The sequence below is a fragment of the Rousettus aegyptiacus genome, unplaced genomic scaffold (assembly GCF_014176215.1).
Source record: "Rousettus aegyptiacus isolate mRouAeg1 unplaced genomic scaffold, mRouAeg1.p scaffold_m13_p_17, whole genome shotgun sequence".
In the NCBI taxonomy this organism is placed as follows: domain Eukaryota; kingdom Metazoa; phylum Chordata; class Mammalia; order Chiroptera; family Pteropodidae; genus Rousettus; species Rousettus aegyptiacus.
In genome coordinates, this window is record NW_023416292.1 from 1210680 (window position 1) to 1227178 (window position 16499).

At 44.1% G+C, this 16499-nt stretch overlaps 1 pseudogene; it reads right to left on the bottom strand.

The window, feature by feature from the left end:
* Window positions 1–7190: 7190 nt before the first annotated feature.
* LOC118612955 lies at window positions 7191–9299 on the bottom strand (annotated as a pseudogene).
* Window positions 9300–16499: the final 7200 nt, after the last annotated feature.

Genomic DNA, 16499 nt, shown 5'->3' on the forward strand with positions numbered 1-16499 from the left:
TTCTTTCTACTATTGCTTCTATGAGGGAGGTGGTTAACCAGATAACAAGAGGCAATAGGCATGGGAGGAGGAGGTAGGTCCCAAGAGGAGGAGTACTATCCTAATTAAAGTCTTTAAGCCACCGAAAGTGGAGAACCAGCCTCCAAAGAGGTTACTATGGTCTCATCCTTTCCAACTTTGGACAGGCACATGAACTATTTTTCTAATATTAGTAGCTATGGCAGTCACAGCTTTCCCATTGTCATCTATTTTGAGGCAACAATCAGTCTGGTTAAACTTTCTGCACATTCTTCCTTCTTCTGCTGATATATAATCTAAGGCTAGGCAATTTTGGTAGATAGCTGGCTGCATCTGGGATTGTTGCCTGGCTAGAAGCTTTAAGGCAGTGTCAGTCTCATTGGTTGTGATCTGATTAAACATGTATATAAGGGTTTGGTAACCCCAGTTCTCATTTTAGGCCCAAGTTGCAGGGCCATAGGATTGAACAATATGGTGGGATGGCCACTTATCTTCTCCCCACGTTTGTTATACCCCTGTTTCAAATGATCTCTTAGTTCTGGCCTTTAAATCTTGATATAGGGAAACACTTAGCTCATTTCCTCCTTGGTCAAGTAGAAGAAGCACAGTTGAATGCTCCCAATGGGTGCAACTTCCCTTTCAGTTTGTCAGGATTTGGGTATAAACTCACTTTCCACAGATCCAGAAGAGCCCATTGGGTGCTTTCCAGTTTTCGGGGCTGGTGGAAATGAGGTTTTCTCGGAATGTGTCAATAGCTGAGATGGTGTGGAAAGAGTTAGAAACCTGCCATTTTCTATAGTACAGTTTGTGACAGTTGGGTTTTCATCGAGAGAGTGGCATGAGGAGGAATTAGCTGCAGTATTATTGGCCCAATACCAGGAAGGAGACTTGGGCCACCAGTTTAGGTCTGTGTGATTTAAAAACAGCATTCTCCAACCCACTGAGTGTATCCTGGACCTATCGGCCAAGACATTCTTACCCTACTGCCAGCTGAAGGGCATGGCCAAGGCAATGAGCTCTGCCATCTGTGCTGAGGTTCCCCTAGACAAAAGTTTTGCCTCAATGGTAGAATGTAGGGTCACCACAGCATATCTTGCAAGGCGTTCTCCTCCCCTCACAAAGCTTCTACATCAGGGTCCTTGAGGGGCTGGTCTGTCAAGGCAGGTTGGATGGAAAACACTTCATCCATGACTTTAGTGCAATCGTGGTTGGGCTGGCCAAGCCCAATGGGTTCAAGGTTTGTACTACCTCTAGGCGGATGCATGGATTTTCGCACAGCATTCCTTGATATCTGACCATCCGGGCATTAGTTAGCCAAAACGGTCCCTTGTATTCCAGTAATGTTATTACTGAATGAGGTACACTAACTGTTAATTCTTGCCCTATAGTCAGTTTGTTGGCCTCTGACAGAAGGAGGGTCATGGCTGTGAGTGCTCACAAGCAGGGTGGCCAGCCCTGGGCAACAGAGTCAAGCTGTTTGAAGTGATATGCCATGAGACAGTGCTAAGATCCTAGCAGTTGGGTTAAGATCCCTACTGTGATACCTGTGCTCTTGTGTATGTACAGAAAGAAAGATTTGGTTAAGTCTGGGAGTCCTAGTCCAGGGGCATGAGTGAGTGCTCATTTGATTTCTTCAAAGGCCTTCTGTTCTGTAGATTCCCAGAGTAGGATCTCCTATTCTCCCCACTTTGTGTCTTCATAGAGAAGTTTGGCCAGGATGGAGAATTAGGTATCCAGATTCTGCAGAAGCCAGCTGCTTTGAGGAATTCGTGGACTTGTCAGGTGGTAGAGACGGGAGTCAAGCAGACTGTTTGTTTCCTTTCTGGGCTGAGTTGGTGTTGTCCCTGCAACAGGTGGAAGCTGAGGTATTTGACTCTTTCTTGCAGATTTGAGCCTTCCTTTTAGAGATCTTGTAACACACTTCCAAGAAGAGATTGAGTAGTAGATGTGTTCCCATGCATTCCTCATAGATCTTTCCCTCTAAGAGGAGGTCATCTACACACTGGAGTAACGTACAGCTGTGTTGGTTTCCTGGAAAGGCCTTTAAATCTGAGGCTAGAGCTGTCCCAAAGAAGGTGGGGGAGTTTTTGAACCCCTGAGGCAGTCGCATCCATGTCAACTGGTCCATGTCTCCACTTTTAGGGCTTTTCCATTGGAAGGCAAAAATTGGTTGACTCTGAGGAGCCAGGTGAATGCAGAAGAAGGTGTCCTTGAGGTCCAGACAGGTGAAATAAGCTGCTTCAGTGGGGATGAGGCCTAGGAGGGTATATGGGTTTAGGACAACAGGGTGTAGGGTGACAGTTGCCTGAATGACTGCTCATAGATCTTGGACTGGTCGGTATTGACCCCTGGCTTCTGAACTGGCAGGGAAGGTGTATTCCAGGATTATTAGCAGGGACGAAGAATTCCAAACTTCAGAAGTCTCTCTAAATGTTTTTGTATTCCCACTTGTGCCTTATAAGTGATGAAATACTGTTTTTAGTGGGCTGGCTCAGCTCCTGGTTTTAAACTCTACCACCACTGAGGAATGTGTCAGGCCAGTCCTGAAGGGTTGCCTTCAACCCACACTCTGAGCACCTTGGAGGGGAGCTCAGGTCTCTATGAGACTATAGAGGTGTCACTCTTCTCCTTGGGGAACCGTAAGTGACATGATCCTTGCTTCTGGCATCCCCAAGTTTAGGGATGCTTGGCCATGTGTATCAAAGGTAATTTGGGTCTGTAGTTTTCTTAAAATATCTTGTCCCATCAGTGCCACTAGGCAGTCAGGCAAATATAGGACTTTGTAGATGACTTCGTATCCTCCTAGGTTGTACCAGTGGTGCTGCAGGAAGGGGCGACAGTCTTGTCCCCCAGTTGCTCCCATAATGGCAGCTTGTCTTTAAGAAAGGGAGCCCAAAGGCCAGGTTACAACTGAGTGTTCCGCTCTGATGTCAACCATAAAATCAATAGGTTGGCTCCCGACTGTCATTTGGACCATAGGCTCCTGGGGGCCTAGCAGAATGGAGCGCGGTCTGGCATAGTGCTGGCAACACAAGCTTATTTTTCTTAAATTGACCTTGGGAGGGTGCCAAGGCTTGGGCTAGGAGGACCCTACAGTTTTCCTTTAGGCAGACTCAACCAGGGAGATCGGGTGAGAACTATTGCCTCTCAAGAATCAATATAAGGGAATTGGTCTGGGTGGCCAGGTTGACTGGTAATGACTTGAGAAATCTTTGTAATGATTTCCTTATCAAGCGCTCCCTCTGCTGGCCATCCAACACCAAAGGCAGGCCAGTCGATCTCACAGAGGATGCGGAATTTCTGTGGGTGAGTTTAACTCCATAAAATCCTGAATTTCCCTTTTTGAAATTCTTAAGCATGCAACCTAAAGATGTCTGTTTACTCTATTGTCTACTTATTCTTCCACCCATGGTCGGTGACACATATGCACTCAGAGATTCACTTCGCCAGTCTCCAGCTGCCCTCCTCATGGGGAACTTTCAGGTGCCTCTTAGCAATTGGTGGGTCAGTATAAACTCCAGACTCGGATCACTGATGTAGACTCCTCATGGAGATCCAGTGACACCGCTCTAAGCCGTGTGAAGTTTGCCATGGAACCGTAGATAGGGGCTCAGCTCTCACTTCATAGTCAGGCCACATCTCAGTCTCAAGCAATCACACGCCAAACACACTCCACCCTCTGCCCTATATACCTGAGAGGTCACGGTTTCCTCTAACAAATATAGATTACTCGGGTGACCTTGGGAGTTGATCAGACTCCCTTTCTGTCCTCTAGCGGACAGGCTCTTCCTGGGACCTGGGTCCTTACCATTCACTCAAGAGGTACTCCTGGACCAGTTCCTACATCTCTCCGGGTTTTGTTGTGCTTCTGGGGCTGGCACCCAAGATCACTGGAAGAGATGTTTCTCCCCTTATGAACAAGGGGCCCGTTGGCGTGCCAAGTGGAGTCTGTGTCTCCCTGCAACCTGGAGGCCAGACCCCGAAGACAAGGGAAGTGAAAACCCACCATCTCCAGATCCCAGATAAGCCCCCAGAAATATGGGATTCTCGAAGGGAGAGATGGGACACTGAGGCTATAAGCAGGAAGCAGCATTTATTGATGTTGGCACTGACTCAGGAGATTCTTATCCATAGGCTGAGCCCCAGTTGTAACAAACAGGCAGTTTTATACAGTCTTGTGATTCCTACACAGCTACAGATATAAGGAAGAACATTAACTGGTTGGTAAGCTATGAAAAAACTGATGTTAGCTGGAGAGTCCTTAAGGTGGGGGAAGGGCAGTCAGGAAAGACCTCATTCGAGCAGGAAATGGCCAGGCAGGGTCAGACTGCCATATAACAACTTAAATTACAAATTACGGTTGCATAATCTAAATTTTAATGTTTTACTGACACAATTTAGTGGCGTTAGTTATGTTCACAGTGTTGTGCAAGCACTAACATTATCAATTTCCAAAATGTTTTCATTAACTATGATATTATAATTTATAAGAAATACATATTTGGTCATTCAGATGACCAAAATGTATTTCTCTAAGTATATTTTGTCTTTGTTTATGGTTCCTGAGCCATTAGAGCAATGGGGCATATTTTGTTTTACTATTTGTTTTTTTATTTTTAGTTCCTGAAATCTCTTCAGAACCACAAAGATAATATATATGCCTTGTTATTGTAACAAGCCCCTTTCCACCTCAACAATGTATATGTTAATTAGGTGGCTTTCAGACTCTACCTTAGGATGAGGCTGGTTGCCAGGGGGAACCAATCAAGCAATTAGAGGGTCGCCTCCTCACCTCCAAGGAAAGGAGAGGGACTAGAGGTTATATCAGTCACCGATGGCTGATGAGTTAATCAATCATGCCTATAAAATGATGCCCTCATAACAAACCAAAAGAACAATGTTTAGAGAGCTTCTGGATTGGTTAACACATGGCATCTTGGGGAAAGTGTTGTTCTTGGAATGCACATGGAAGCTTCTCATTCTTTCCCCATACCTAGCCCTATGCATCTCTTCCATTTGCACACTCTTCCACAATAAACCATTAATTCACTAACTAAAATATTTCCCTGTGTTCTGTGAGCTGCTCTAGCAAATTAATTAAACCCAAGGAGGGAGTTGTGGAAATCTCTGATCTATAACCTGTCGGTCAGAAGCCCAGGTGACATACAACCTATATTTGTGATTGACATCTGATATGTGGAGCAAGAGGAGAGTGGTTCAAGGGTCTGGAAACAAAGCCTTTGGGGTTTTTATTTCTACTTACTGTGGGTAGTTACTTTTCTTAGAGGCATGGGCTTCCTTAATAGAAAACTAAGATGGATGAGAGTCAGTGACTCATTGTTTCCTTTCTGCGCACGTTCATTCCCAGAATTCAGTCTGTTGTAATGATATAAATGAACTGCTAGGCTTATGCATTATATTATAATGATGGTATAACGAGGCTCAGGGGAGTTGGAGGTTATTCTGGTCTTCATTGCACAGGTGTGAGTGACAGGCTTAAACTGGTACCTAATTCTCTGCCTAACTTTTTTTTTGGTGTGTGGAAGTTACTTTTTAGCCCAAAAAGTCCTTTAGGTTTAATTATGGGCAGACTGGGCAGGCCTTTTGTAGACAGGATGACCTCAGTATTTTGAGGTGGACCCCAAATCCCCTAAGTTTCCTGCCTAATTTTTTTTTCTAAGAGCTAGGAGCCCCTTCTTACTAGTATGGATACTGAGGGAAGAAAGGTCTCTTCTTCCGTATCTGCTTTCTGCTGAGGGTTGTAGTCCCTGCCTATTGGAGCTCTTTCCCTCTCTGTCTCAGTCAGTATGGGGCTTTGGGTTGTCCTCCAGAGGATGTATCCTGCCAAAATGCCACCCTGTCCCTGGACGAGGAAGAAAGGAAAATGCAAATTTGTTATTTAAATCACATATCTATTAATTTTCTTACTATTTATTTTCTTATTAAGTGAAAAGAATAAGCTTAGTAAAGGAAGACAGACTTGGTTAGTATATTACTTAAAGAAAATCCTGAGTTAAGGGTCTCCTCTTCCTGTCAGCGCCCAGCTGATCAAGAAGGGCAGATTTCGGTGGTGAGATGCCCAGTTGGAAGAGTGCACGAGGGGCTGACATGAGAATGAAAAGGCAGGCATCAACTTTATTTTGGGGTGCACCCTTTTATTGGGGGGAGCGTGCTTCTGCTTCTGCTCTGTTAGGGGACCACATGAGCTCCACATATATCAGAGCACAATGGTGGCATTCTGCCACACGTGCATAATACAATAAGCTGAATTATGCTTATATATATTAGGCATAGGTGCCCTACTACACTAATGTAACATTCTAAATCCAGAGTCCTATTCCTAGCCACGAGCCTGAATCACAGCCAGACCTGGGACCAGTCAGGCCTGGGACCAACACTCTCCACCCCTTCAGGGTCATGACGTGAGATTTGACCCGGTAGGCACTATCTTGGGCCCACAATTCACTTGCCATTCCTGGAGTGGCTTAGCCCCATGGGGCATCACCCCCAGAGTACTCTTTACCTGCCATCTCTCTGGGTGCTGCTCAGCACACCAGGGGCATTGTGACACAGAGTTAGACCTCAATACACAGCCCAACTGTTGATGCAGACGTGCACAGGGCCAGTTTCATTCACGAAGACCAACCACACAGGATGAAGCTCAGCCCATTGGCTGGACTACCCAGCACCAGTTTCATGCCAAAAGGTTTCTGGGGACAGCTGCAGTGCCACAGCAACCCACATTGGGGGCGGCCCTTGGCATGAGTCGTCTGTGTACCAGGCATTCTCAGGGATGGGAGCCTGACCCTCTTCATAGGGACTTGGTAAGTCTCCCATCTCAGCAGGCTCTGCCAGGAGCTCTGCTTAAAATTCACTGATCCCAGTAGGGAGAGCAGTTGACCTGACAGGGGGCTTGCAGAGAACTGTGCTCGCTGCTCCAGGTACGCCCCCCACTTTTTCAGTGTAGAGGTCTGCGCAATTCCTGTACAGGGGAGTCTTCACCCAGGATCACAGCCACCCCTCCACAGGGTGCATGGACTGCACAGTTACGGGATTAGGGCCATTGATGGCCTCACTGGTCAGAAAGGCTACATATATGGCAGCCAGTTGCTTCTCTATCAGAGAATACTGTGCTTCTGCACCTTTCCATAACTGGGACCAGAAGCCCATCAGTACCTTCCAGGAACTGTATTTCTGTCACAAGCCCCACCCCAATCCTGCATCATCCACCTGCACTGTAAGCAAGAATGAGAGGGCTTGTGCTACAGCTTGCTTTGCAGCCTTAAATACCTATCTTGGGGGTCTAATCCCACTGGGCACCCCATCATACTAGATGGTTCAGGGGTCGTATTAAGGAGGCCAAATAGGGGATGAACACTCTCCAAAACCTCAGCACTCCCAAATGGGTTTGGAGCTGCTTCACAGTCTTAGGTCGGGAATATGCCTTATCTTATCAATCACTGTCTCTGGCATTATTTTTGTTTTACCCGACCAGACAACTCCCAAGAATTTGCCAGAGAACCCAGGTCCCTGGGCCTTGTCCCCATTGACTGCCCAACCCCAATCAACAAGAGCTTCTCGCAGGCTGGTCACCACTGCTTCTAGTTCTGTAAGAGAATCAGAGGTAGCATTATATCGTCAATGTAATGATACAAGTGTACTGCAGTCAGTTGTTTCCACATGGCTAAATCTTGAGCCACGAGACCATGGCACAGACTAGGGCTGTGCAGATAGCCCTGGGGAAGGATGAAGAATGTTCACTGTCACCCTTTCGAGGTGAAAGCAAACTGCTCTTGACTTTCTGGAGCTATAACAAGAGAGAAAAAGGCATTTGCCAAGTCCACCACATAATGGTATCATCCAAGTTCATGTGACTATAGGTCCATAATGTTTGTGAAATTCGGCATGACAGCATTCAGGAGTGGCGTCACCTTATTCAGCTCCTGGTAGTCAACCGTCATGCTCCAGGAGCCATTAGGCTTCTTCACTGGCCACATGGAGTTGTACGGGCTATGAACAGGACGAATAACACCGGCTTTTCCCAGCCCCATTATAGTATGTCCTATTTCCTTATGGCCGCCCAGCAGGTGATACTGTTTTGTGTTTACTACTCAGGTGGCCTGGGGCAACACCAGTGGGGCATGGTGTGCATGTCTCCAGATAATAATTTTCACCACACTGATGTGAAGGTGGAATTCACTAGCAGTGGCATTCACAGTCAAGCCTCGCAAAACGTCAATCCCCAAAATATACTCCTTTTGGGGGGGTATGTACACTTGTTATGTCTGAGGATGCAATCTGCCGATACCCAATGTCACAGGGATGTGCTGCACATGAATGATTCAACCCCCATGGCCTTCGTGGTTGCAGTGGCCCTGGGGAAACTTGTCCAGATTCCCATAAAGCAGGGTGCTGTCAGCACCCATGTCCACGAGGGCTAATACCCTCTGTACATTGCAGGGGAACCAATATATAATCAATTCCACACGTGGCCTCAGGTCAACTGGCTCCCCTTCCAACCAGGTGTTCTGGTCAAATCCCTAATCAGGGAGACAATTGATTGACCAGCTGCACCTCATGGGTTGTGCTTTCTCAGGAATAAGAATGAATTGCTGGTCAGGGTGCAGCTGATTCCATAGTGCCAACAGCACTTTATTAGGTTGCTGCTTGATCTTTTCTGCAGTGACCCCTGCCATAAGGAGATCAAACAGCATTTGCCTGTGGCGCACTCTCACAGCCAAAAGGGCTGGGCACTGCTCTGCTCCCCCTTTTCAGCCACACCTCCATCTGTGCACTGACTGGTCTGGGAGTGTGGTGGGTGATACGGCATGCACTTGGGTGGAATGCTCCTTGCATTTCACTTCCACATACCCCAACCTAGCCATAGCAGGTGTTACCTCATGGATCCGCCTATCTATATATGAGGCCCGCAGTGCCACCATGGTGCCAAAAGTATTGGCTGGGCCAGAAGGCAAAATCAAATCCTTCAAACAGGTTGTAAATACTTCTTCATGGGGGCTAGTGTACTGGGCATGAAATATCATCTGTCACATGCCCATTTCCCAAATTAGCTGGACCAGATCTAAGTACGTGGTCCATCTGTTCACTGTCTCTGGCAGCAACCCTGGATCAGTCCACACTGTCTGTGCAGCAGACATGAGCCAGTTAATCAGGGAGTGATTGCCTACACCCCGTGCCATATTCTGGAGGCATTGCCTGAGGGACGGTATCACCTTTACGGAGGCCAGCTGAGCCATCTCTTCTGAAGATAATTCAGTCCCTTCAGCTCCATCATCCCACAGCTGTAGCAGCTACCCAGGAATGGTCTCCCCAGCTCTCTGCCATATCTGTTTCATCAGGTCTCGGAGTTCGGCAGGGGTGTACTGGATCAAGGTGGTATGATTTTTAGCCTGGAGGTGCCACCAGCTTGCCTGCCCTGGGGCCAACAGCTGTTCCACTTCAACCTGCTGCCATATCACCAGCCATACCTGCTGCGGTGTTGTGAGCGGGTTCCCAGACCAGGATGATGGCAACGACCAATCAAGGCCCTGCAGCATGCGTTCTGCTGCCACCAGCCATTTTTCCAGTGCTTCTTCCTGGTGTTGTAGCTGCTGCACCCGCTGAACCTGATCCTGAACCTCTAGGCTGGCCTTCTGCAGCACCGCCAGGAACATCCAGGCTACCCGACCTTCTGCCTTCCAGTGAGCGGTCAGGACATTTGGCTCCAACATCTCCAGGGCTTTCCATACATCCACTGGACATGGCTTCACTCCATCCCAATTTCCCAGGGGTGTCCATGCAGCCAGATACATGGCCATGGGATACCACTAGGAGGTGAAGGCCACATGTCCTCCACCTGTGTCTCCTCCGCCTGAGGACTGTCCAGAGCTTTGGGGGCCATACACACTTTATCTCGTGGACTACACCACATGTCAGCACTGAACTGATTGAGAAGGGAAGGTTTCAGTGGTGAGACGCCCAGTTGGAAGAATGCATGAGGGACTGACATGAGAATGAAATGGCGGGCACCAACTTTATTGTGGGGTTCTTTCTTCTATTGCAGGGAGAGTGCTTCTATTGTGGGAGACATGCTTCTGCTTCTGTTCATTAGGGGACTGCATGGGCTCCACATATATCAGAGTATAATAGTGGCATTCTGCTACACATATGTGATATAATGAGCTGAATTATTCTTACATGTGTTAGGCACAGGAGCCCTACTACACTGATGTAACATTCTAAATCCGGGGTCATATTCTTAGCTGCAAGCCTGGATCACAACCAGACCAGAGACCAGCCAGGCCTGGGACCCACACCTCCTTATGACTAACTACAATGGCCTTGCCTGGCCTAAGACAAGTTTTGCTTACAATAGATTGATTAGAATGCAAGAAGAATGCTAAGCTTCAGTGATTCTTAATCAATAACCAGAGGACCTGAGTTACAAGTTTCAGGGTAATTATCTGAATTAGAGGGAGAAGGGCTCTTTCCCAGAGAACGAAAAAAAAATAAAATAAAAATCTCAGCAAAACTTAGTAGTGTGAAAAAAACTTCGAAAAGAGCGATTAAAAGTTCTGTGAGCACATTTTGTAAATAATGGCCCATATCAATTCTATTTTTTTATGGCAGAATAAAAAATGTCAGTACATATTGTTTGGTTGCTCATGGGCACCATTATGCCAGCGGGAAGGTGGCTCAATACCTAAGATGGCCGACGGCTGACGACCAAAGTTACGGCAGAGGCTTCCCGGGCGGCAAGATCAGCCAAACGGAAAAGTCCCCGCCCTGTAACCCCACTGACATCCTGGGCCAAAACCTTTAAAAACTGCGCTTATACCCCAGACACGTGCGACTTCTCTGGCTGCTTTCCTTGGGACTGGTGAACCTCGCCCGTAGACCCTAATAAAGCCTGTTTTGTACTTCGCTTTGGCTCAATCTCACTCTCATTTTCATCTCCTCCGGCCGATCACATATTACATTTTCTTTACTCATCTGTTTATGGACTCTTGGGTTGTTTCTATCATTTGCTAATTATGACTAATGCTGCAATAAACACTGGAGTGCATGTATATGTTTGAGTCCCTGCCTTCCATTCCTTTGGATATATACCTATGAGTGGAATTGCTGGACCATATGGTAATTCTGTTTAGCTTTTTGAGAAACTGCCAAACTGTTTTCAATAGTGGCTGTAACATTTTTTTTATATTTGCATCAGCAAGGTTTAAGGGTTTCAACTTCTCTACATCCTTACCAACATTTGTTATTTTGTCATATATATATATATATATATATATATTTGATAATAGCCATCCAAATAGATATTAAGTTGTATCCCACTGTGGTTTCCTTTGCATTTCTTTAGTGAATGTTGAGCATCTCTTTATGTGTTTATTAGCCATTCGTATGTGTTCTTTGGAGAAACACATACAAATGTCCTTTGCACTTTTAAAATTTACCTTCTGTGAACATGGGTATTTTCACTTCTTCCTTTTTAATTTGGATACCTTTAACTTTTTTTTTTTATCTTGCCTACTTGTTCTAGCTAAAACTTCCAATACTGTGATAAATAGAAATCGTGAAACTGGCATCCTTGTCTTATTCCTGATCTTAGGGGGAAACGTCTAGTCTTTCACCATTGAGTATGATGTTAGCTATGTTTTTGTTTGCTTGTTTGTTTGTTTAATCTATGGCCTGTTGTAGACTGAATTAAGGTGTGTGACATATGGATCCAATCAGTCATTTTAGCAGAAGCCAGGAAAGAGATGGAGTTATCCAGCAAATATCTGTGGAGAATCCTTTTATCTAATGGCTTGGATCACTGTGAATTGCATGGGATTCCAACAAGGTTTTTGAGGCCTTATACCAGTAGAAATACTTCAGCTTGGACTAAAGAGGACAGAGCTAGGACTAGATGAAGCAAGGCTATTAGATATCTGAAATTCTATAGGACACGGCAATAGAGCTATCCAGCTGCAAATATGCATTGCCCTTCAAGAAAAGGGAAAAATATGACATCCTGGCCCTCAAATTTTCAGAAGTCAGTAGGGCTGTTACTGCCACCATGTGTCCTAGGGCACAGGCTAAGGGGTCAAGGCTGTTTTTTCTCCATTTCCAAAGTGATGGGGCCATTGATCAGTGCTAAAGAAATGGAATTGGGCCCAGAAGGAGAGGTCACCCAGGTGGACGCAAAGGACAGAGTGTTGAGCCAAAGAAGACTGTTCTCAAGTCTTAAAAAATCTAATAGAATCTTTCCTGCTAGGTTTTGGACTTGCTTGGGAACTGTGACCGTTTGTTCTTTTCTATTTCTCCCTTTTAAAATGGAAATGTGTAGCCTTTGTTTATTCCACCCCTGTATCTGAAAGTGTGTACATTTTTTGGTTTTAAGGTTTACAGCTGGAGAAGAATCTTCTCTCAGGATGAGTCATACCTCGAGTTTCCCACATACCTGATTTAGATGAGCTTTAGTTGAGATTTGGGAGTTGGAGTTGATGTTTGAATGGGTTAAGATTGGGGGGAGGGCTGTTGGAATAAGAATAAACATATTTTTGAGAAGGACATGGATTTTGAGGGCAGAATTATAGGCTGAAATGTATCTCCCTCCAAAATTCATATTTTGAAGTCCTAATCCCCAGTACCTAAGAATGTGGCTGTATTTAAAGATGAGGTCTTTAGGGCACTAGGGGAAAAAATAGTGTAGATGACAGAGGCTTTGTTTATTCCTCTTGTGAACAAATCAAAGTTGTGACAGACACACAGAGCAAACAGCAATCAAAGTCACCTGGGATCTCGATGAACAGAAGCACTATAACTAGGGAGAGAAATAATTAATCGACCTGCAAAGAGTACAGGGAAGGAGGGGATGAAGATGTAAGGCTTCCCAGTCCTGAGAAGCTGAATGGGACAGAGGCTATGGCAGTGGCAGCTGCAGACACCTCTTAAAGGGGTTAGCGAGCAGACGTTCATAGTGATGAACCTATTCTCTCTGAGCACAAGCGCTGCATGGGGTGAGGGAGGGAGCACTGGGGAGTTACAAGGGGACACCGAGTGAGGGCCAGAGATGAGGCTCTTTCCTGGGCAGAAGTGCCGGCAGTATCCATTGTTCCTCTGTTGAGTCCTCCCCACTCCCAGTATGTGGACTCAGTGCTACCATAGCAGAGAGGTCATCAAACTAGAAAACAGAGGTGGCTCTGCCCAGAGGATTCCCTGAAACTTCACCTCCCCCAACTAGTGGCCCCACCCAAGTCACATCCAGGTGTTTCCTGTGCAAGTCCAGCGCTCCTTGCTGAGCAGCGCCAAGACTCACACTGGAGGCAACTGGCCTTGGTTTCTGGTATGGCCTTTTGAGGCAACTACAAGCACAGCATCTGTGGATTGCTTGCTGAATCTTAATGGAGAGGCATGCGCTAAGGCTAAACTCGGCCCACAGTTGGACCCCTCTCAGGGCTGTGCCACTGGACACCTACCACACAAAGCCATGCTAATAAGATCGAGAGACTTAGAAACTTTGCTTAATACATAGAAACAGACATAGAAAGGCAACCAAAATGGGAAGACAAAGAAGCAGAAACCATATGAGCGAACAGAACAGCGATCCCGATATAATTGAGTCAAGCAATCTAACAGATGGAGAGTTCAAAATACTGGTTATAAAGAGGCTCAAAGAACTCAGAAGAAGAGTAGATGAATCCAATGAGAACTTTAACAAAGAGATAAAAAACATAAAAATGGAAATGGAAATTATAAAAGGGAACTGGTCAGAAATAAAGAACACATTATCTGAGGTGAAGAGTATATTAGAAGGAATCAATAGAGTGGATAAAAAGGATCGAACTACCAAAATATAGGATGGGGAAGCCAAAAACACTCAATCGGTTTTATTAACTTTCTCAAAGAACCAGCTCCTTGTTGTATTTATTTTTCTAGTTTTTTTTGTTTGTTTTCAATTTGATTTATTTCTTCTTTAATTTTGATGATGTCTTTCCTTCTGCTGACTTTAGGTTTCATTTATTCTTCCTTTTCTAGTTTTTTAAGATGAAGCTTTAGGTTGTTTACTTGGGCTCATTCTTGTTTTTGCAGATAGGCCTGTAATGATGTGAACTTTCCTCTAATGACTGCTGTTGCCACATCCCAAAAGTTTTGATATGTTGTACTATCATTATCATTTGTTTCTATGTATCTCTTGATCTCCCTTTTTATTTCTTCCTTGACCCAGTTATTCTTCAGTAGCATTTTGTTTAATCTCTATATATTTGTGGTTCTTCCTGATTTCTTTTTGCAGTTGAGGTCTAGTTTCAGAGCATTATGATCAGAGAATATGGTAGATATGATTTCAAACCTCTTATATTTGTTGAGGCTATCTCTGTGTCCCAGTGTGGTCGATTCTTGAGAATGTTCCATGTGCACTAGAGAAGAAAGTATAAGCAGCTGTTTTGGGATGGAAGGCTCCATAAATGTCAATTATGTCCAGCTGGACTAATGTGTCATTTAAGACGTTATTTCCCTATTGATTTTCTGTTTGGATGATCTGTCCATATCTAACAGTGGGGTATTTAGGCCACCTACTATAATAGTGTTTTGGTCTGTTTCTTCCTTTATTTCTGTTAGTTATTGCTTTACATATTTTGGAGCTCCCTGATTGGGAACATAGATATTAAAAAGTGTTATGTCTTCTTAGTACATAATTCCCTTTATCATTATGGTGTTCCCTCAGTATCTTTCTTTATCTTTTTTTATTGTGAAGTCTATTTCATCTGATATTAGTATTGCTACTCTCACTTTTCTCTGAATGCCATTTGCTTGAAATATCATTTTCCACCCTTTCACTTTGAGTCTATATTTGTCTTTGGAGCTGAGATGTGTCTCCTGAAGGCAGCATGTAGTTGGGTTTTGTTTTTGATCCATTCTGCAACTCTGTGCCTTTTTATTTGTGAGTGAAGTCCATTTACATTTAGGGTGATTATTGAAATATGATGTCTTCTTATAGCCATTTTATCTTTTGCTTTCTGGTAGCTCAGTGTTTCCATTACTTCCTTGTCCTTGTGTTTCTGCTTTCTTTATTTTGGTTGGCTTTTGTTGGTTTTGCTTCTGGTTCTTCTTGTTTTATATTATATACTTCAGTTCCGAATCTTTGGGGTGTGGTTACCATTCTGAATATGTAGAGGATAGTTATATATATATCTGTCCATTTTCTTCTGCATGTGCCTTATCTCCTTTCCCTTTTGCGAATTTGGATCTTTGTATCCTCCACTTTTCAGTAATTGTTATTTCAATTTGTCCCTACGTATGCTGAACATTCATTACTATTTTGCTATAGCAATTCTCTTCTTATTATTTAAGCTTATAATGCCCTGTTCTTAATAAGAGTTGCAATCCTCTGCTTCTATTTGCCTGATAGTCACTTTACTCCTAATTATGTATTTTTTTTTGTTTTATTATTTTGTCTTAGATAAGCTGACAGCTTTCAGTATTTCCTATAGCACAGGCCTTATAGTGAAGAATTCCCTTGATTTTTGTATGTCTGAAAAGGTCTTAATTTCTCCCTCATATCTAAAGGAGAGCTTAGCTGGATACATTATTCTAGGCTGGGAGTTCCTTTCACTTAATAGTTTCAATATTTGATTCCATTCCTTTCTCGCTTGTGAGGTTTGCACTGAGAAGTCCGATGATAATCTAATGGATTTTCCTTTATGTGTTACTTTCTTTTTTCCCCTGGCTGCTCTGAGAATTCTGTCTTTGTTGTTGATTTTTGATAACTTTAGTGCAATGTGTTTTGGTGAAGGCCTTTTCGAGACGAGATAATTGGTGTTCTGTTGATTTCTTGAATTCCAAGCTCCAGCTCATTCCTTAGATTTGGGAGATTCTTGTCCATTGTTTGTTTGAAAATGCTTTCTAACCCCTGTTCCTTTTCCTCACCTTTGGTAATGCCCATTATTTTTATGTTCCTCTCCTGATGGTATCAGCTAGTTCTTGAATTTCTCTTTCATTATTTTTCATTCTTTGGTTTCTCTATTCTTCCTCCTGATTTCTTTCTAGATTTCTGTCTTCGATATTACTGCTCCTTTCCTCCATTTGGTCGACTCTATTTCCCAAGCCTGCTATTTTATTTTCAACTCTTGTAGTGTGTTCATTTCCAGAAATTCTATTGGTTCCTTTTGAGGGTTTCGATCTCCTTGCTCTGCTCATATAGTTACTTTTTCAATTCCTGTAATTGTTGATTTGAGTTGTGCTGGATCTCATTGAGTTTTTTCAGAAGCATCATTTTGAATTCTCTGTCATTTAAGCCACATATTTCTATGTCTGTAAGCTTATTTTCTAGAAATTTTTCTTTCTTTCTGAGATGCCTTGTCACATTGATTGTTCATGGTGTTTAATGGACTATTTCTGTGCTTGGGCATTAATGGAAGTGTATCCTGTTATTTTTCCAAAAAGAAGATTTATTATATAAAGGTATCTCTTTAGCTTGCGGCAAAGAAGCTGCTTTT